General features: G+C 44.7%; 1 protein-coding gene across 3 annotated transcripts in view; it reads left to right on the forward strand.

Annotated features, from left to right (window-relative positions):
* Positions 1–20,686, forward strand: part of LOC145505040 (uncharacterized) — a 387,325-nt gene that overhangs the window by 215,606 nt on the left and 151,033 nt on the right. The window contains exons 4-6 of one of the 3 annotated variants that reach the window (XR_014052733.1): positions 11,497–11,737; positions 13,978–14,067; positions 17,417–17,536. The gene's annotated coding sequence lies outside the window, so the exon portion shown is untranslated. Of the gene's footprint in view, positions 1–11,095; positions 11,330–11,496; positions 11,738–13,977; positions 14,068–17,416; positions 17,537–20,686 lie in introns of those variants that run through there. The other 2 variants (XM_081486711.1, XR_014052734.1) reach the window with 2 other exon arrangements.

Here is a 20,686-nt window from a genome sequence, read left to right on the forward strand (position 1 = left end):
GATGTGTTGACCTAAGATTTTTTTCTTTTTTTAATCCACTGCTGTTTTGAGGACTATACGAAGTCACTCAGTCATGTCTGACTCTTTGCGATCCTGTGGACTGTAGCCTACCAGGCTCCTTCCTCCATGGGATTTTCCAAGCAAGAGTACTGGAGTGGGTTGCCATCTCCTTCTCCAGGGGATCTTCCCAACCCAGGGATTGAACCCAGGTCTCCCACATTGTAGGCAGACGCTTTACCGACTGAGCCACTAGGGAAGTCGTTTTGAGGACTAGTAGTCCCCAAAGTCCCCATGGGAAGAAGTCCTATCAATATTAACTCTTTGCCGTAATGAGTTGTTGTTGTTTAGTTGCTAAGTCGTGTCTGACTCCTTGTGATCCCATGGACTGTAGCCCATGGGCTCCTCTGTTCATAGGATTTCCTAGACAAGAATACTGGAGCAAGTTGCCATTTCCTGCTCCAGGGGATCTTCCTAACCCGGGGATCAACTCACGTCTCCTGCACTGGTAGGCAGGTTCTTTACTGCAGAGCCACAAGGGAAGCCCACCATATGAGTAGCTGTTTTTGCCTGCCTGGCTTCCATTTTTCCCACTTTTAATGATGACACCCAAATTTTCTTTGAGGAATGACCTCTACCCCAGCTTTAGTAGAATTATTAAATAAGTTGCATCACCTTTCAAAAGCTAGACTTTGAATGAAATTTGAATTTTGGACATTGTAACCCTAGCACAAGAACGTCAGGGGTGAATAAGTCCTGGAGGTGGGTGGTGAGAAAGGCTCTTCCTCACTAAAAATTAACATTTAAGAAATGTAACAGGAAAGCTAAACAGAGAAAAGCACCATTTTTCAACCACCACGATACTGGATTCAAATGAGAATCATCCTGGACTGATGGTTAAATGGTTAAAACAATTTGGTGAATAAATGGGGAACAAGGTAATCACAATCTGAAAGTACCACTCAGTAGGTTATTAATAAACTACAAAGCTCTCTTCATGGTGGAGAGGTTGGGAGAGACCATTGACCAGATGAGCAAAGAAAGTGTCACCAGTGATAGGACATCCTATGGCCCCTGATGTGAGGCACCTAGAAGGATTCAGTATTCATGACAAAACTGATCAACCTGAATCTAATTAAGAAGAAATAATCAGACAAATCCAAACAAACATTTTGCCTGACTGGCCTAGACTCTTCAGATTTTTCACTAGCATGAAAGCCTTAAAAAAACTCCAAAATAAAAAGAAACACTTGGAAATTATTCTAGATAGAAAGAGATTCTAACAAAACATGATGGTTAAAATGTGTGATCCTTGATTGGATCCTAGATATGACTGTATATTATATTGTTATTATGACTTTATATTATATACAATGGTATCATATCATATAAGTTGCCTGAGTGTGAAAATTGTGGTTGTGTAGGAGAATATTCCCATTTGCTTCTTCTTAGGAGATCTATGCTAAAGTATTTGGGTCAAACTATCTTGGAAATTCCATGGACAGAGGAGCCTGGAGGGCTATAGTCCATAGGGTCACAGAAGAGTCGGATATGACTGACCAACTGAAAAACAATTATGATTTCTGCAACTAATATTCAAACAGTTCTCCAAAAGAAGTTAAGACGGATAAACACAAAGGAGAGAAAGAGAGAGAGTAGAGAGAGAGGGAGAGAGAAAATGAATGTTGCCAAATATGAACACTTGGTGGGGCTACTGGAAGGGCATATGCTCATTGTATTATCCTTGTAACTTTTCTGTAAATTTCAAATTTTCCAAATAAAAACTTGGGGAAAAAAATCCCTTTTCTTCCTTCTTTCCTTAGAGTGAAATACACTTCAAAGCAAAGCTACAAGGCAATGTTTCCCTCTGTCACAGGCCTGGGTCCTTAACACCAGAGAACCTGTGGGCCAAGGGAGTGACACCATGGCTGTCAGCACAGAGCCACAGAGCCTGTCACTGTGAGGACACTTGAGGGCCAGTCTGTGAAGTGGGCTCAAGGTGTGTGACAGTGGCCCTCAGGACACTCCCGGGGCGGGCAGACCATCAGAAGAGGGGCAGTGAGTGAAGCAATTGAGGATCCATTGCACTAGTGGTTAGGACTCTGCGCTCCCAATGCAAGGAGCCTGGGTTTGATCCCTGGTCAAGGACGTAAATCCCACAAACTACAACTAAGAGTTCACATGCCAAAACTAAAGATCCCTCGTGCCACAGCTAAGAGCCGGTACAGCCAAATAAATAAATAAATACTTAAAAAAAAAAAAAAGGTCCCACCTCTCTCTGCAATCTTCTCTTTCTCTTTCTCTCTTTTTTTTTGAAATATAGTTGAGTTGATTACAAAGTTGTGTTAGTGTCAGGTATAGAGAAAACTAATTCAGATATATATATATTTTTCAGTTTCTTTCTCCTTTGTAGGTTATTACAAGATATCGAATATAGTTCCCTGTGCTGCTCAGTAGGTCCTTATTGTTTATGTATTTTATGTACAGTGGTGTGTATCTGTTAATCCCAAACTCCTAATTTATCCCTTCGTCCCTTCCCCTTTGATAACTATAAGTTTGTTTTCTGTGTCTGTGAATTTGTTTCTGTTTTGTAAATAAGTTCATTTGTATCATTTCTTTAGAGTCCACGTGATATATGATATTTGTCTTTTTATGATTTACTTCACTTGTCACAGTCATCTCTAGGTTCATCCATGTTGCTGCATAAGGCATTCTTTTTCTAATTATTAAATTTTTATTTTTTTTTGTTTTCAATCTGTAATTTTATTTCCTGTGTCCCTCCCTCCTCCTTGATTCTAGCCCTACAGACCTTCCTTCTCCTCACACAGGCCACATTTGTTGCCACCTCGGCACATTTGTGCTTGTGGGTCTCAGGGCTGGAAGTGCTTTCCCACCTGATTTTCACACGGCTGCCTCTCTGAGCTGAAAAGCCACCCCCTCCCCAAGACCTTTCCTGACCCAGATCTAATGCTCCCCTCCAGCCCCAGCCCACTCTCCGCCCCATTACACACCTAGGCTACCTTCACAGCCTCTGTCACTGTCTGGATGCTCCTGCTTATTGTCCGTCTCCTGCACTAGAAAGTAAACCCCACAAGAGCCAGGCTTGGGCACTGCTTCACTTCTCTGTCCCAGCAGGTAGAGTGCTGCCTGGCCCTCTGCTGGGCAGTCTGGACCCAAAGTGGGTGAGGCTCCTGTTGGGCTTACATATGGGTAGGTGAAAAATCCCATGGACGGAGAAGCCTGGTAGGCTACAGTCCAGGGGGACGCTAAGAGTCAGACACGACTGAGCGACTTCACTTTCACTTTTCCCTTTCATGCACTGGAGAAGGAAATGGCAACTCACTCCAGTGTTCTTGCCTGGAGAATCCCAGGGACAGGGGAGCCTGGTGGGCTGCCGTCTATGGGGTCGCACAGAGTCGGACACTACTGAAGCGACTTAGCAGCAGCAGCAGCAGCAGTGAGGAGTATGATAGGGTTCTGACCTGCGGAGGAGCTATGAGAGATAAGAGGAGGCAAATAAGTGAAGAGGGGCTTCCCTGGTGGCTCAGTGGTAACGAATTCACCTGCCAATGCAGGAGACATGGGTTTGATCCCTGCAGTGGTAGAAATGGCAACCCACTCCAGTATTCTTGCCTGGGAAATCCCATGAACAGAGGAGCCTGATGGGCTACAGTCCTTGGGGACACAACTTAGTGACTAAACAACAACAAATAAGTGAAGGATGCTTCCACTCCGCACCTTACTTGCATCATCTCAGCATCCCATCCTCACAACATTCCTATGAGCTAGATGCTATTGTTCTATTTCACTGAAGAGGAAAGAGAAGCTCAGAGGTTTCAGTAAGTTGTTCAAACTCACAGAGCTCTTAAGTGGCAGAACCTGGCCTCAGGTCCACAGTTGTAACATACCGAAGGCCATGGCCTTAGCTGGATTCCTTGCTATATTTTTCTCTCTACCCTTCACTCTTGACTCCTTCCTTATCAGCCTCCTTTATGTGCACCACGTCCCTGCTAGCCCCATAAATATCAGGGCTCACCAAGATTCTATCCTCAGGCCTCTTCACCTCACAAACCTCTCTTGAGAAACCTCAGCTATTTCTGGTTCTAAATACCTACCTGCTAATGATTCTTACATCCCTATCTATAAGGACACAGAATAGCTCCAGGGGGTTACTGGATATCTGTTTTGGACTGCATGTTTCTGCTTCTCAAATGCATTAGTTGAAAAATTCCCCTTCAAGGTGATGGTATTAAGGGGTAAGGCCTTTGGGATTTGATTAGGTCACGAGGCTGGAGCCCTCGTGAATAGGATTCATGCCCTTATAAAAGAGACCCTAGAGAGATCTCTGGGTTTTGGTTGTTTTTTTTTTTTTTTTCCTGTCATTTAAGGACACAGTGAAAAGAACAGCTAACTATGAATGAGGAAATGGGCTCTCATAGGCACAGAATCTGCTGACACCTTCGTCTTGGATTTCCCGGGTTCCAGAACTCTGGGAAATAAATGTTTGCTTTTAATTCACTCACTCTATGGTAGCTGTTAAAACAGTCTAAACTGAGACATCTCTGCCTGCTGATTGTCCCCTGGGCCTCACTCTTCTAGCGTGCCCCAGTCTGAACTCAGCACTGTCTCGAGACCTGCTTCTTTTCTTCTCGTGTTCTCAGTATTTGTGAATGGCATGAATATCCACCCGGTCACCTGAGTGTCAGCTCCCACATTCAAGCAGTTACTAAGACCTGTTAAGACACATGCCATGAATTATACTAATTGCTTTTACCCAAATTTGTTAAATCTCTAGAAAAATCAGGGCTATTGGCTATGAATAATGAGTCAATTGCTGTCGTTCAGTTGCTAAATCTTGTCTGGCTCTTTGTGACCCCATGGACTATAGCCCGCCAGGCCCCTCTGTCCATGGGGATTTTCCAAGCAAAGCTGCAGGAGTGGGTTGCCATTTCCTTCTCCAGGGGATCTTCCCAGTCCAGAGATCAAACCCACTTCTCCTGCACAGGCAGGCAGATTCTTTACCACTGAGCCACTGAGTTAATATCACGTCTAACCTTGTTGAAGCATGTGACATGCACTTGCTTATTAAGCCTCATGAAATATAATAATATTATTATTATTTTCTTTTTAAAGATGAGGAGACTGAGACCTCAACAAATGAAGTTATTTGCCTCCGGTTACACGTCTAGTAATTAATGAAGCTGGGAGTCATCTCCCAAGAGTCAATGGCTAGGCCCCAGACTCTGTTGCAACATACCTCCAAAGCCATAAATTTACAATAACCAAAATTATCAGGAATAGTTTTGAATGTTCAATATAGTCATTGCAAACAGTTCTCAACTTCAAAACACATTTTGGGGGGTTGAGAAGGTGCTACATGTGTTTTGCAAACAGCACCTCTGAGTTAAGCCTGTCACCTAATCCCAGCCACCAGGACATTGAATATTTTTGGTTGCATCGAGATGTGACATGATAAAACATCTCAGCATGAATAAATGCAAAAGACATGATCAAGAGTGCTTTGGAAAAGCCATTTGTTCTGGATTCCTGAGTCATAATCCTCTAGTAAAGCAGCCTGAAATGTAGACTTGCTGGAAACAAACAATAGACTAAACATTGCATGCTCACATCCATTCCAGAAGACGGGATGTTAGAGGAGTTGGACTTGCCAGCTTTGACCTCTAGCCCCTTGGAATACAGAGGGAAGTGGAATCTAGGACATCCATAGTGTATGCATTGATTCAGCATGAACGCTTAAATCTTCGAAAGTAGAACAGCCTGGGGAGAAGGCAATGGCAACCCACTCCAGTACTCTTGCCTGGAAAATCCCATGGATGGAGGAGCCTGGTGGGCTGCTGTCCATGGGGTCTTGAAGGGTCGGAGACGACTGAGCGGCTTCACTTTCACCTTTCACTTTCATGCATTGGAGAAGGAAATGGCAACCCACTCCAGTGTTCTTGCCTGGAGCATCCCAGGGATGGTGGAGCCTGGTGGGCTGCCGTCTATGGGGTTGCAGAGTCAGACACGACTGAAGCGATGCAGCAGCAGCAGAACAGCCTGGGGCATGTAGTTGCCTAAGTCCACAAACTTTAGGAACCAGAGTCAGAGGGAAGGAGCCAGAAACAGAAGGTGGAGTGATGATCCATCTGGAGTCCCTCAATCTGTGGCTTAAATTTATGCTCTATAACTTACTCTTGGTGTGAACCTCAGCAAATTACTTAAATACTCTGAGCCTCAGTTTTATTGTTGGTAAAATGGAGATAATAGTTCCCACCTTATATTATTGTGAAGTTAAGTGAGAAATGTCTGTAAAACTCTACTTGCTAATGATGGATAATATTTACAGGGCACTTCCATTGCCAGGTACTTCTTTAAGCATTTTTATTATATGTTAACTTATTTAATCCTCCTAAGAACCTTATGAAGAAGGAACCTGAAGATCAAGAGGCTCTCCTAGGATACCAGGAGACCAGAGAGCCAAAGATGGAAGTGGTCAAATGCACTGACTCTCCCACACAGAAGATGTGTCTTGACTTGGGAGATACACAGTTTGCAACTTACTTGTAAGACTGTATAAGTTGTTCAAATAGCAACAACTGAAATATTTTCCCACCCATTCATAAGCTCCTGCTGCCCTGATCCCTTGGTTACCTCAGCCATCCCAGACAGCCCCCAGGACCATCTCTCACCTCCCCTTGAGTCAGCAACCTGTTGCCATTGCACAGTAGGGAGATGCCCAGACCGTAATCCAATTCTTTGACCTAAGTATTCTGACCCGTGGGTATCTAACAGCATAAGCTGTTAACAGTTTTGAATACTGTCCTTTCCCCTACCCTCCTCCTTCCCCTCCTTCACAGACCCATGTTCACCTATGGAAAGTTCTAGCTTTGCTAATATGGGTCCTTGAATTATGTGATGCTGAATCTGGGAAATGTAGAAGAAACAGAACCTGAACGGCAGAAGGAAAGAGAGACTGGGTGATCTGTGTAATAAAGAGTTGAAAAGGAGAACTAGAAAAGAAAGAAAAACCTTGAAGGCTAAAATCTGAGAGATAATGCCAGGGTATTTGCTGAATGTGTGGTTTCAGAGCAACAGTACAAAGCAATCAGTTAGGGAGGAAAAATTTCTTCGGAAGCGTTGCTGCGAATTGGTCTTACTTAAAGTTCCCAAGGCACAGATAGATATATGTATAGGAATTTGTCCTTAGTTACTGCTGGGCTTGGCTTATCGATAGTCTACTCCATGTAGAGGCTATGCCACATGGAACCCTGAATTTCTCAGTGTTGCAAGAAAGTAATTTCTAAGATTCCTTCTAATGTTAACTATAAACAGAACATCTGGATTGACCCTTCAAGGGTGTGTTACTTCTATAGGTTCTATAGGTAAGATGAAAGCTATAGTGTTACATAGCACTGAACTCAGTAGGCTTATACTGAGTAGAATAGTCTTGGATCCACCCAGAGTCCACTGTGAGTTCTTGGGGATGAATCTTACTTTTAGGGGTCTCAATACTTTTGTTTATAAAATGGGGAAGATGATCTTTATTGTTGCTTTTTCTGAAGTTGTGTTTGGTATTGTTACTTGTTTGAGTTCTGTGTCCAGACACTGTTTTCCATCTACCCCTTAATTGAACCCTTACAGTGAATTGTATATGATCATTTCCTTTCCAGAGACTAGACCCAAGAAACATGAGCAGCTTGCTCAGGGACTCCCAGCTAAGCAGTGGCAGAGCTGGGATTCAGTGTCTTCTCTGCCTCCAAATCCAGTGCTTTTTCTTTTGGTACATATCTTCCTAGTCTGCCTCGCAACCCAGAATGAAAATCATGAGTAAGCTTTTGTATGGGAGAATGCTTTGAAAAATATTAAATGCCATAGAAATCTGAGGGGTTTAAAATATATTATTAACTACTCATCCTCTAAAGCACTCATCTGTACTTCCTGTCATCTCATCAGAATTACCCTTCTATATCTGGGTGGATGCTATGTTGACCAACCCAGACCCTCTTCAATGAAGAACTTGTAATTAATGACCCCACCTGCTGGGAGTGCTATTAGCAGACAGACCTCAGAGATGCTTCAGTGTGGAGAGCCACCTCCCCAAAGGTCACAGCCATTTCTGGGGCAGCCCGCATCCAATGACTGATTAACCCAGGGGTGTAAAAAGATTCAGCCATCCGGACCTAACTTTGGACAATGTAGGAGTGCCTTCTCACTCTGCCAGTCCTGCTTTTGACCTTGCCCACTTCCATGGGTGTTAATCCCAAGGCACTCCCTAAAAACATCCTGTGTGCTCAACACCTTCTAAGTCTACTTCTTTGGGGACTCAGCCTGTGACAAAATTATATTATAGTCAGCTCTTTATGAGTTTACAAGTCTTTGTTAACCTGAAAGCTTCTTGAGGGCAAGGAAACTCATTTTATTCGTTCCTAAATCACCATGGCCTGGCCTGACACTAGGTGCAGAAAAGATGTTCCTTATTATATGTTCAATAAAGGAGGAATATACTTGTGAACTTCTAGGATAATAATAATATTGATTAACACTTGCATATGCTTCATCGGTAAAGAATCTGTCTGCAATGCAGGAGACCTAGGAGATGTGTGTTCGATCCCTGGGTCAGGAAGATCCCCTGGAGAAGGAAACGGCAACCCACTCCAGTACTCTTGCCTGAAAAATCCCATGGACAGAGGAGCTTGACGGGCTACAGTTCATGGGGTTGCAAAGAGTCAGGCACGACTAAGTGCTCACACACGCACAGTACCTCTAGAGTATTTACAATTTGCCACATACTATTTTAAGGGCTTTGAACGTATCAACTCAACTCTCACAATAGTCCTAGGAAGTTGTTCTTGTTATTATTGTTTCTGTTATGTAGATGAATAAAGGGATGCACCTAACAGTTACAAGTTCTTCCCAAGGCTGTGGATCAGGTGATGGCTTTGTGTGTTGGTTGCTGGGTATCTGTCTCTGAAGGAAGCTCTCTTAACTGCTACTCCTTACTACTTCTATTATTAATATCCTCATGCCTGTGCTTAGTCATGTGTAACTCTTTGTGACCCTATGGACTATAGCCCACCAGGCTCCTCTGTCCATGGGGATTCTCCAGGCAAGAATACTGGAGTGAGTTGCCATTCCCTTCTCCAGGGCATCTTCCCAACCCAGGGATTGAACACAGGTCTTCCGCGAGGGCAGGTGGATTCTTTACCATCCGGGCCACTGGGGAAGCCCATCACTATGTCTACAGACCTCTTATCTACCAACTTGTCAGAAAGAGATTGAAAAGTGCTGGGTAGGAGCTGGGAGAGAGAGAGATGGTCCTTTCATTCCAGGCAGTCTGACATCACCCCAGACCATTTTCAGTGATGCCAGGTCTGCTCTGCGTGCCAAGACTGCAGCATTGACCCATTCAGGGTGGAGGGCTCCAAAGCCCCCGCATGATTTTGGTGCCCCTGAGGCTCAGGAAGTGCTGATGCAGATGGCCATTTCAGGCACACAGAAGGCACTTCTAAACTAGCCAAATGGAGGCCCAGGGATGTGCAGTGATCTGGCAGAAGCCACGGGGGCAGGGAGAGAGAAGCAGCCAAGATGCTTGTGTTTCAGGGTCCCAGCCCAGGATTGTCTGCACTGTGCTTCTTGAGGCTGGGCCAGGAATCTGCCTAGGGCCTGGGGAACCACATACCTCACGCGTGCATCTAATGATTACTCAGGAAGTGCAGGCTTTAGGGCTGACAAACCCGCGGCACCGGAAAGGGGAGGGGAGAGCCCTCCATGAGAGGGTCAGCAGAGCCAGCTCCCTCAAAGCATTGTCCTTTCCTTCCTCCCACAGGATGCCAGGAGCCCTGCAGAAAAGGGACTCATTTGTCTTCCTTCCCAGCACAGTCACTTGCCGCTGGCCTTTCTCTTGGGCTTGCTCAGAGCAACAGGATACAGTCTCTGCCAGGAGAGAAGGAAGGAAGGAGGGAGGGAGGGAGGAGAGGAAAGTCACTGAAGCTCAGCATCTCCAAGCCCCCAAGGTAGACCCTGGACCCTGAAAAGACCCAGGAGCATCTGGGTCCAACAGGGCCTGAGAAGAGAAACCATTTCTACTCACAGGCTGCAGAGCAATCCTTTATCTGATGTAGGCTGAGTAATGGTTAAAAGCTCAGCTGTCTTTCTGGGTGGCCTCTTTACCACTTTCATCTTAATCTAGTCTTCTTTGCACACTTAAAGAAGGAAAATAAATAGGAGTCTTATCAGAACAAGTCTTCTTTTCTTTTTCCTTTGGCATTAAAAAGAAGAATGCATGATTTGGAGATTTTTCTTAAGCTCTTTTTTATAGTTGAAATGTTTCTGGTGTTGTCACCCCAGACCTACAGCATCAGAAACTCTGTGTGTTGGGGGGGGGGGGGTTGGGGGTTGGGGGGCGGGCGGTGAGGGACATGGCAGGAACTCAGCCATGGCAGAGACAGAGGGTAGTCTGGGTTGAAGAACTGGAATCAATACTGCAATCTGCCATTGTGTGTGCCTTCTCAGTCATCAGTTGTATCTGAATCTTTGTGACCCCTTGGACTCTAGCCCTCCAGGCTCCTCTGTCCCTGGGATTCTCCAGGCGAGAATACTGGAGTGGGTTGCCATTTTCTCCCCCAGGGGGTCTTTCCAAACCAGGGATAAAGCCTGTATTTGTAAGCAAATTCTTTACCTCTTGAGCCACCTGGGAAGCCTAATCTACCACCCTAGGGATTACCAAAACAATGAACAAACCAACACATTTTAACAAATGTTTATTGAAATTTAAGTATATTTCAAATGCAGCTAGGGATGTGTTGCTGTTTAGTCACTAAGTCCTGTCTGACTTTTTTGTGACCTCATGCACTGTAGCCTACCAAGCTCCTCTGTGCATGGGATTTCCCAGGTAAGAATATTGGAGTGGATTGCTATTTCCTCTTCCACGGGATCTTCCCCACCCAGGGATCAAACCTGTATTGGCAGGTGAATTCTTAACCACTGAGCCACCAGGAAGCTTCATACACAGCTAACCCAGAAGCTAACCCAGAAGCTAACCCAGAAGCTAACCAGGAAGCTTCATACACAGCTAACCCAGAAGTTCAGTAGGTGGCTCAGACAGGAAATAGATAACCCAGAGTGTTGAATGACTCTCAGGACAAGTCAGTTGGCTGGGAGTCTGAGGGACCCTGGTGAAGAGGCTCCCCTCGCCCTAAGCACTAAGCTTGTGGGGCAGATAAGCAGCTGGACATGAGTGCTGGGTCGGCAATCCTCCCCAGATACAGTTGCTGAAGGAAGTTGCTCTCATCTCAGATTAACATTCTAGTCTTGCCTCTAACACTCTTCTGAGGTACAGAACAAAGATATCATCACGGTCGTTTAAAACATGGGTCCTTCATGTGAACTCTGCTTCCTGTCAAGGAAATCACATACTTAATTTTTTAAAACTAAATTTATTTGGATTTCAGCTCAGACACATTTTAGTGATTAAGCTTGTTTCTCTCTCTCTCTCTCCAGTATTTCCAATCTATTCAGCTGTGCAGAGAAAAGATGGGGAAGAGAACATTTCTCTGGTGGTTCCCAGGTACAAAGCAGAAGTAACAAGGTTCCTGGCCTTCCCTATGGAACTCCCAACCTGGCTCAAGCTCAGAGCTGAAAGTAGCTGACTGGGATACAGTCTAGATGGACTGACCTGAGTCCAGGGTCATTGTCGCTCTTCTGCTCAGAGTTGCTTTTGGAGGAGCCTTCCCAAAAAGAGGTAAGAAAAAAGGAAGGGAGAGAAAGAGGGAGAGAGGGTAGGAGGAAACCATCATTTGTAAAGTATATACTTAGTCAAGCACTTTACACACGATTTCTCTTATACTATCTCTATTCCCATGAATTGCAACCTCCTTTTCACCAGGGACTGAAAAGGAAAAGTTAAAATTTTACATAACCTCCTTTTCCTTCTGCCTCTGTAACTTAGCTTGCCTCTTGCAAAGTCTAGATCACGTAGGTCACGTAGTCTCAGAAAGTGGGGACTTGAAATACTAGGAACTGGAGTTTATCTCACTCACCCTTGTCCTGCTCTTTGCAATCGCCCAGCTCCTGCAAACCTGCTTAATCATGTCTGTCCAGGTCAAGCATCCCCCTCCCCATCTTGACCATTGTTCCGATGCGCAAGAAACCCCTTAGTTTAAACCAACCTATTAACAGCATGTGTTGCCCACTGCAGTCTGTCTATAAAAACTCTGTAATCCCTTTGTTCAGGGCTCAGAGCTTGAAGTGTTAGCTTCTCTGGGCCCGCTGGCTAATAAACCCGAGTTCTCCAACTCTCCGAGTGTTGTGCTTGATTTCTCAAGTTTCTGCAACAGGGCAAGGGTGAAAATGGAGGCTCAGAGAGGTGAATGATGGCTATTTGCAATAGGTCACATTGCTGGTCAGAAGCAGAATTGGAATTCCTCTCCAAATCAACCTCATTCCAAAGCATGCATTCTCTGTGCCCCTCCCCTTCTCATTCAAAACCCTTTCCTGGTTGGTTGCTGCTGCTGCTGCTGCTGCTAAATCGCTTCAGTCGTGTCCTACTCTGTGCGACCCCATAGACAGCAGCCCACCAGGCTCCCCTGTCCCTGGGATTCTCCAGGCAAGAACACTGGAGTGGGTTGCCATTTCCTTCTCCAATGCATGAAAGTGAAAAGTGAAAGGGAAGTCGCTCAGTCGTGTCCGACTCCTAGCGACCCCATGGACTGCAGCCTACCAGGCTCCTCCATCCATGGGATTTTCCAGGCAAGAGTACTGGAGTGGGTTGCCATTGCCTTCTCCAGTTGGTTGAATACCATCTAACAAAAATGTTATCCAATTGGTTATTGGATGAAGCTTACCTGAGCAGGAGCCCCTCAAATCTCTGATGATGAGAATGTCCTCTTTCAAGTCAACAAGGAAACTCTTTCTCAGAGCTTTTGTAATTCTTTTATAACTTGTAATGTCTCCTCCTCTCTGTAGGTATCTAGTAAATGTTTCTTGACAGTGGAAGGAAGGGAGTTTTGTTTTTTAAGAGAGGCAGGGTTTTGCTGCTCAAAGTGTGGTCCCTGAACCAGCAGCATTAGAAACACGTGGAAGTTTGTTAGACGTGCAGAATTGTGAGCACAGACCTCCAGAATAAGATCTAATGCTTACTTCAGTCCTGGTACCCAGTGTGTGTGTGTGTGCTCAGTTGCTTATTCATGTTCCCCTCTTTGCAACGCCATGGACTGTAGTTTGCCAGGCTCCTCTGTCCATGGAATTTTCCAGGTAAGAATACTGGAGTGGGTTGCCATTTTCTTCTCCAGGGGATCCTACCGACCCAGAGACTGAACTCAAGTCTTTTGCATCTCCTACATTGGCAGGAGGATTCTTTAACACTAGCACCATCTGGAAAGCCCAGTACCTAGTATACCACCTGTAAATGGTACTTCCTTTCCGTTCCCATCTTCCCCTCTCCTTTTTTAGCTTATCATTTTTCATGAAAATGTAGTTGATTTTCCATTTTACAGGTATAGAGCAAAATGTTTCATTATTTACATATACACATCTATTCTTTTTCAAATTCTTTTTCATTACAGGTTATTATTATAAGATATTGAATATAATTCCCTGTGCTGTATAGTAGGCCTTTGTTGTTTATTTTATATATAGTAGTCCTTCTACTTAAAAAAATTTTTTTCACCTTCAAGAGTAAGCCCACTATAGAATCTGTTCTCTTAGAGAAAGAAAATGCCTCTGAAATACTAATCATATCTGTTAGACCTGTACTACACAGTAGCCACTTGCCATATGTGGCTATTAAGTTAAAAATTCACTTTCTCGGTTACACTAGCCACATATGGTTAGTGACTACCACATTGGACAGTACAGATTTAGAGCATTTCCCCCATCATGGACGGTTCTATTGGACATTTCTCCTGGGTTTTTGCTAACCCACAGCCCAGCTGCTCACACAGTAAGAGGTCAATAAAATGCTCATAGACTTAAATTTCACAGCTTCACTCATTGGAAGAAAAAAATGGCAGGAGAGTCCCAAGATTTGTTTTCCACTTCCTGCTCTGTCTACTAAGGTGCCGCATGACTTGGGTAAGTTATTTCCTCTCTCCCTAGATTTGTTCATCTACACAGTTAAAGAGGAAGAGGTAATAAGAGCGCCTCAGGTAAGTCTGGAAGCTTATGTGCTTTTCTCTCTGACAGTTTGGCCAAGCTTCCAGCCTGAGGATATGACCCACTCATTTTGGTTTGACTGGGACTGCCCCAGTCTTAAAACTGGATGCCCCATGTCACAAGAGCTCCCGCATTCTCAGGCAAATCAAGATGTCCCAGTTATAAAATTCTATGACCCTGTGCAAGCCTGAGAGTAGGGTGCCAGGAACCCTCAAACTGCTATAAACAGCTGAGGACTGTGGTTAAGACCTTAGGCTCTGTAATCAGACCAACCCGGATCCCATACTGATGCTGCCACTTGATTTCTGTGTGAACTTGGGCAAATGACTTCATTTTTCTGAGACTTGGTTTCCCCATCTGCAAAACGAGACGGCTGACAATAGTTCTTTCTTCTGTATGTTACTATGAAGATTAACTTAGCAAAGTTTTGCACCGTGCCTCTCAAAGCAATGTTAGCGATTGTTAATTCAGCAGACGGTGAAAAGGGAGGTCGGATATGAGTCTGTCTTTAGGGAAACTCTGACCCTGACATTTGTGGGGAAGCCAGTGTATCAACTAAAAGAAGGATGACTCACCTGTGAGCTATTAAGCTCCTCTTCATCCAAACTCCCACAACTCCTGCCCTGGACTCATCTCTAATAAATAACAGTTCAAACTGGTTATGGAGAGCGCATTTCAACTCCCTGTGCCCTGCTGGGATAAAGTGACTCTGAGGGAGCAAGTTTGTTGAAACACAAACTAATCATTCCTGTTGCCAAAGTAGGCTTTTGGCAGAGCCCTGTGAGAGAAAGAGTGAAAAAAAATGTCCTGAATTGCTGAGACAGCACTGTATTTAGACAATTAAATTTGGAAAAGCAGGATGGTTTCTGTAACTACCTCCCACACCCCCTCCTCCAAGAACAAAAGGTTTTGTTGAAAGTATTCATATGGATATTAATACCGACACGTTAATGAGCCCCTTAGTAAACTCATCAGCACTAATTACACCCAGTCACAGTGCCATGGGTGGGAGGGTACAAAATCGCACCTCCAAAAATTAGTCACTTGTAAGTTAACCCCACAGTCATGTCAAGCAGCCTACACTTGATGGCTGATTCACAAAGATGCCTTGACATCGCTGTAGTTAAAAGGGCCAGATCACCATGGGAAGCCTGCAGAAAGTGAACCATGGAAAAAGTTCACATTTACAAAAGACCTACGTGTTGGAGCAAAGAGTTTGGAGGAAACCAGGGACTTAGCCTTATTCTGGGTTGTGACAGTAGCCAAACTCATTCTGCCAAGCACTTGCTTGTGCAACTGGTGGGGTGCAGAGCACTGCCTCTAATCCTCACCTAGATCTTGGAGGCAGGGAGGGTTCTATGATGCCCATTTTATAGATGAGGACACTGAGGCTCAGAGCATCTGAAGCGTTGATGAAGCGTTGATCCAAAGTCTCAGTGCTAAAATGGTGGGAGTGGAGATTTGAACCCAGTCCCTAGGTGAGATGTGTACCTAACCTATGAAACGGGGATGGAAGAAAAAGTGGTGCTTTTTCTTCTTACTTGTGCGTGCATGCTCAGTTATATCTGACTCTGCGACCCCACGGACTGCAGTCCGCCAGCCTCCTCTGTCCATGGGATTCTCCAGGCAAGAATACTGGAATGGGTTGCCATTTCCTCCCCCAGGAGATTGAACCCAGGTATCCTGCATCTTCTGCATTGGCAGGTGAATTTGTTTTTAATCACTGAGCCACCTGGGAAACCCATTCCCTTCACTTCCAGGAGGTGTTGTAGAGGCTGGATTTTGCCTTGGCTTTGTCCTTGACCCTCGATATGAAAATCCATAGAGGAAACTCTCTTTGCCTTCCTAACCCTTCCAAATCACTCTCTAAAATTTCCCTTCTTGGGCCCAGACCTTTCATCACTGCTCTGGCTGCCGTATCTTTGTCCATTTTTTTCCTTGGTTGCTTATTTCTAGAAGTAGCATGGTCTGAAAGAGATCAAAAATAAAAGAGAGTGAGAAAAAAAGAGTGAGAATGAAAGAGAGGATGAAGAGGGGCAAGTGAAAGTGAAACAGAGAAGTTTAAAAGGATTGAATGAAGAGAGAGAGACACAGGGAGAGACAGAAAGACAGAGATACAAAGAAAGAGTGATACGCAGAGAGAGACAGAGTGAGATGGAGACCGAAAGAGAGACAGAGAGAGAGAACGAAAGGGAAAGGGAAAGGCAGGTCAAGCTTTGAAGTCACCCAGATTTGGCTTGAATCATTGCTTTTACCAGCTGTTCAACTTTAAATAAAGCTCTCTGACTCAGTTTCCTCATCTGTAAAATAAGGATGAGACTATCTCATAGGATTGTTGTGAGGATCAAATAAAATTTTGTCTATGCATTTTCTGCCACCCAGTGAAAATGAAAGTCGCTCAGTCATGTCTGACTCTTTGTGACTCAAAGAGTCACAAAGAATTCTCCAAGCCAGAATACTGGAGTGGGTAGCTGCTCCCTTCCCAGGGGATATTTCCAACCCAGGGCTCAAACCCAGGTTTCCTGTATTGCAGGCAGATTCCTTACCAGCTGAGCCACCAGGGGAGCTCAAGAATACTGGAGTGGATAGCATATCCCTTCTCCAGGGGATCTTCCCAACCCAGGAATCAAACCAGGGTCTGCTGCATTGCAGGCAAAGTCTTTACCAGCTGAGCTACCAGTGAAGACCTTCTGCCATCAAACAGACACTCAATAAACCTCCTTGGTCCCTCCCTTCCTCCCTCATCAGCACCACCTAAGCCCCAGGCACCATCTACATCTCTACAAACCTTATCAGTTTAGTCCTTGAAACAACTCATGAATCACACGTGGTATTCCATCTCATTTTACCAGGAGGCCTAGAGAAGGGGCATTATAAGCTAGGATCACCCAAGTGACTGTCCCAGCCAGATGTCCAATGCAGATCTCTCTTTCTCTTGTTTAGTCGCTAAGTTGCAACTAAGTCCATGTTGCGACCCCATGGACTGTAGCCTGCCAGGCTCCTCTGTCCATGGGATTTCTCTACTACTGGGGAAAGAAATAATAAGGGGGTAGCTGGGCATCTGAACTGATGGGCTTTTACAATTTTCTTCTTTAGCGGCTCCACTGGAGGGCTGTTGAGAAAATTATCCAGATCATGTTAATAAGCAATTGAGTGCTAGTGTTTCAGCTCTGCTTGGGGCTGGCAGCTACTCACTGTGATCATTATCTTAGCTAATACCACCCAGAGGCTCTCAGCTCAAATAATTAACTCAGTTGCCTCCTCTCAGGGCTGAAGTGGAGCTACTACAACTGAACCACCTAGCTTGTGGGAAAATGATTCTGTGCTCGGCGGTGAAATGCTTTCAAGGCTGTCTGGTGCTGAGTGGTGTCATCACAGAAGCTGGGTGGTGAGTACTGATCAGACCCAGGGAGGGCCTCATGTGGTCTGAAGGAGCTATCAAAGCTTTGATGTTGTTTCAATGGAGGTGGGTCTGAATCTAAGATCCATCATGAATGAGCATGGCATGTTAGCTGATATTGGGTGGATGTGGGTGTAGCAGTCAACCTGAGTCTTGGTTCCTCCTCCATAAAATAGAGTTAATAGAATTTACATGCCAACTGAGGTGTTGGGTAGATATAAAAGAAAGATCTTCATAAAGGGCCCTACACATAGCAGTTACTCTGCAGACTTGAGTTTCCTTCCCCTAGAAAAGTTTTCTTTGGGGAAGGAGAAGGGGAAGGAGAGAGAAATGTAGTCCCCCAAAACAGAGAACCTCATTTGCATCCCCTCTTTAGGGAAATGAGTTAACCAACTCTAAGACTTGTGGATTTGAATAGGCAAATCACTTTTACTGATGGTGTGGACTTAAAGGGTTTCATCCATTTGTTTTCTTCCTTCCTCCCACAGACCCATTACTACAGAAACGTTTTTTATTTATTTTTTTTCTTACCCATAAACCCTTTTTACTGAGCACTTACTCTGTGCCAGGCACTGTGCTAAATGCCTTCCTGACTTATTTCATTTTTCACAACAATAAGAAGTGACTTATCTTCTACAATCCAGTGGAATAGGTACAACTGTTATCCCTATGTTACAGAGAGGAAACCAAAACATAGAAAAGAAAAAGAAGGAAGAACTGAGGTCTGTCTGATTCCAACCTGCTTTCAGCATGATTAGGATCAAGGACCCTTTCTGAGATCATCCTACAGATGTTCAGTTGACCAGGCTGGGCACATAAGACTGTTCAGGAGTTCAGTCCCTCCTTCCTGGAGTCTGCTGTCTCACCACCCTCACCCTTGAGAAGCATGTTCAGAGCTTCATTCAGAAATCACTGGTGACCTTTCCCAAAGCATCAGTAGGGTTGTCTGACAAATAAGACTGTACTAAACTTGCCAAGCTGATTCAAAGAACCTTCTCTCCTCACCCAGCCTGCCTCTGCTCCCCGACATTGCTGTTGACCCATAGCCTCTTCTTCACCCAAGCACTGCCTGGCACATAGCAGGTACTTGCTCTGGGTCTCCAGAGTCTATGATCTGGGCTCTCAACATAGCCTCCTCCATCGGGGCAAAGCTCCTTAGCATGGCAATTAAGGTTCTCTGTGAACTCAGCTGTTCTCGGTCTTTGAACTACAGTTCTCTCCATGTCTTTGCTTATGTACTGCCCCCTGTCTAGAAGATTCTCCCCACTTCTTTCCATCTGGAATCCTGCTCCTTCATCAAAGTCAAATGCCATTTCCTCCTCTAGGACTCGACAATCCTCCCCTCCCCCCCAAATTAAACTTTCTCCTGGTTCATCTGGAACATAGGAAAGAGGTCAATCTTGCATTGTCTTTCTTTTTGTTGTGAGAGTGTGAGCTCCTGGAGATGGTGGAGGAAGTAGGGTTATTGACACCGAACACAGTGCCCAGCTGCTAGAACGTTCCATCATTCCAGCTTCGGATTAAATGTCACATCATCCCTCAGAGAGGCTGCCTCCAGTCTTTCCATTGTAATAAGCTTTTCTCCCATACCTCACACTTTACCATCACAGTACTCGATGGGTCCTTAGGTCTCAGATAGACCCGATGCTTAGATCAGATAGACCCTGTGCTTAGGGGTCTGACTCTCTGTCAGACACTGGAGTTCAGATCCTCACTTAGGAATTTGTTCACTATGGGACCTTGGGCAAACTGTCTCATTTCTTCAAGTCTCTGTTTCCTCATCTGTAAAATGAGGCTAATGATGGGACCTTGTAGGAGAGTCTCCATGATTAAATAATATTTGTAATGTGCTTAGCACAGTGCCTGCATTCAAGGTGGCTATGTGTTTGGCCTTTAGAAATCCAAGGTGGCTACAAGTTACTCCCTTTAGAATGTCTACAATGCAAAGAAAGACCCATGCTTTTGCTTTTTTTGGTATTGATTTTCCAAGGCTTGGCAGTTTCTGACACAGAGTAGAATCAATAAGCATTAGTGGACTACATGATGAAGGAGGAGAGAGGCAGGGCCCCCGGAGCCTCCTCTGTAGCCTAGAGGCCTGTGTCACTGAGGGGCAGTAACTCAGCCCTGGACTGAGGTCAGTGTGCCTGCATCTGGACCCTTTCTCTGGCACTCATTGCTTTGCAAACCATAGTCAGTTGTGAATCTACGCCTTGGATTCCTTATCTGTACAAGTGGGTAATAATAACTGCCTCTTGGGGTTGTTATAAAAATAGTAATACTAATGAAATAGCATGTCATTATTGTACGGTAAAACTAATGTAATGTACTTGGATATGACTGTCATGCAAATATTAACAACTATTATTCCACATCTGATAATTCTGTATTATATCACACAGTATGGTAATTCTCTCTCTCCTTACTAACATGAGCTCCTTGTGGGTAGGATCTGTAGGATCTGTATCTGCTTTATGTATCCTGTATCTTACTTTGGTGATAGATACTAGTAAATCTATTTTTAATACACTATGTTTTTCAATATATAACCCCCTCAAAGATTTTCAAGGTACCCACAGTGGGCATTATTATCCTCTATTTAAGAACACAAGACTCTGAAGCATGAGGTTAAGTGCACTGCTGAGATCACACTACCACTTTAGTGGCTTCACTCAGCTTTCTAAGCTCTGATGGGCCACCACAGGGCTGTTGGGAAGCTCTTTTTCTCTTCATTCATAGGAAGGGGAGGGGGATCTTGTGTTGGGCATGCTATTCTTACATGAGTGAGCACAGCTACCACTCCCTTCTGGGGGAGTTCTAGGGGCTGCATGACTGGTTTATGCATCTCTCACCCTGGAGATGATCCAGGACATACATCAAGATCGATCTGCTCATCTCTACCCCACCACTTCAGCCCTGAGTCCCAGCCCAAACCTAGGTAGCTCTGGGCTCCAGCAGGCAGCTATCTGCCATCCCATGGATCCAGCTGATCAAAACTCTTCACCGTTTCTGCAGGCCCAGTTCTCTTTGAGTTCTAGACCTATCTTCATAAACACTCATCCCTGAGCTTTCTCTCCCCTGTGTCCTCATGACCAGAGAGGGGTTCAATTAAGTTCAATTCTAGCAATATCTACTGAATAA

Source organism: Giraffa tippelskirchi, chromosome 5 (assembly GCF_054371585.1).
Source record: "Giraffa tippelskirchi isolate mGirTip1 chromosome 5, T2T-mGirTip1v1.2.pri, whole genome shotgun sequence".
Classification (NCBI taxonomy): Eukaryota; Metazoa; Chordata; class Mammalia; order Artiodactyla; family Giraffidae; genus Giraffa; species Giraffa tippelskirchi.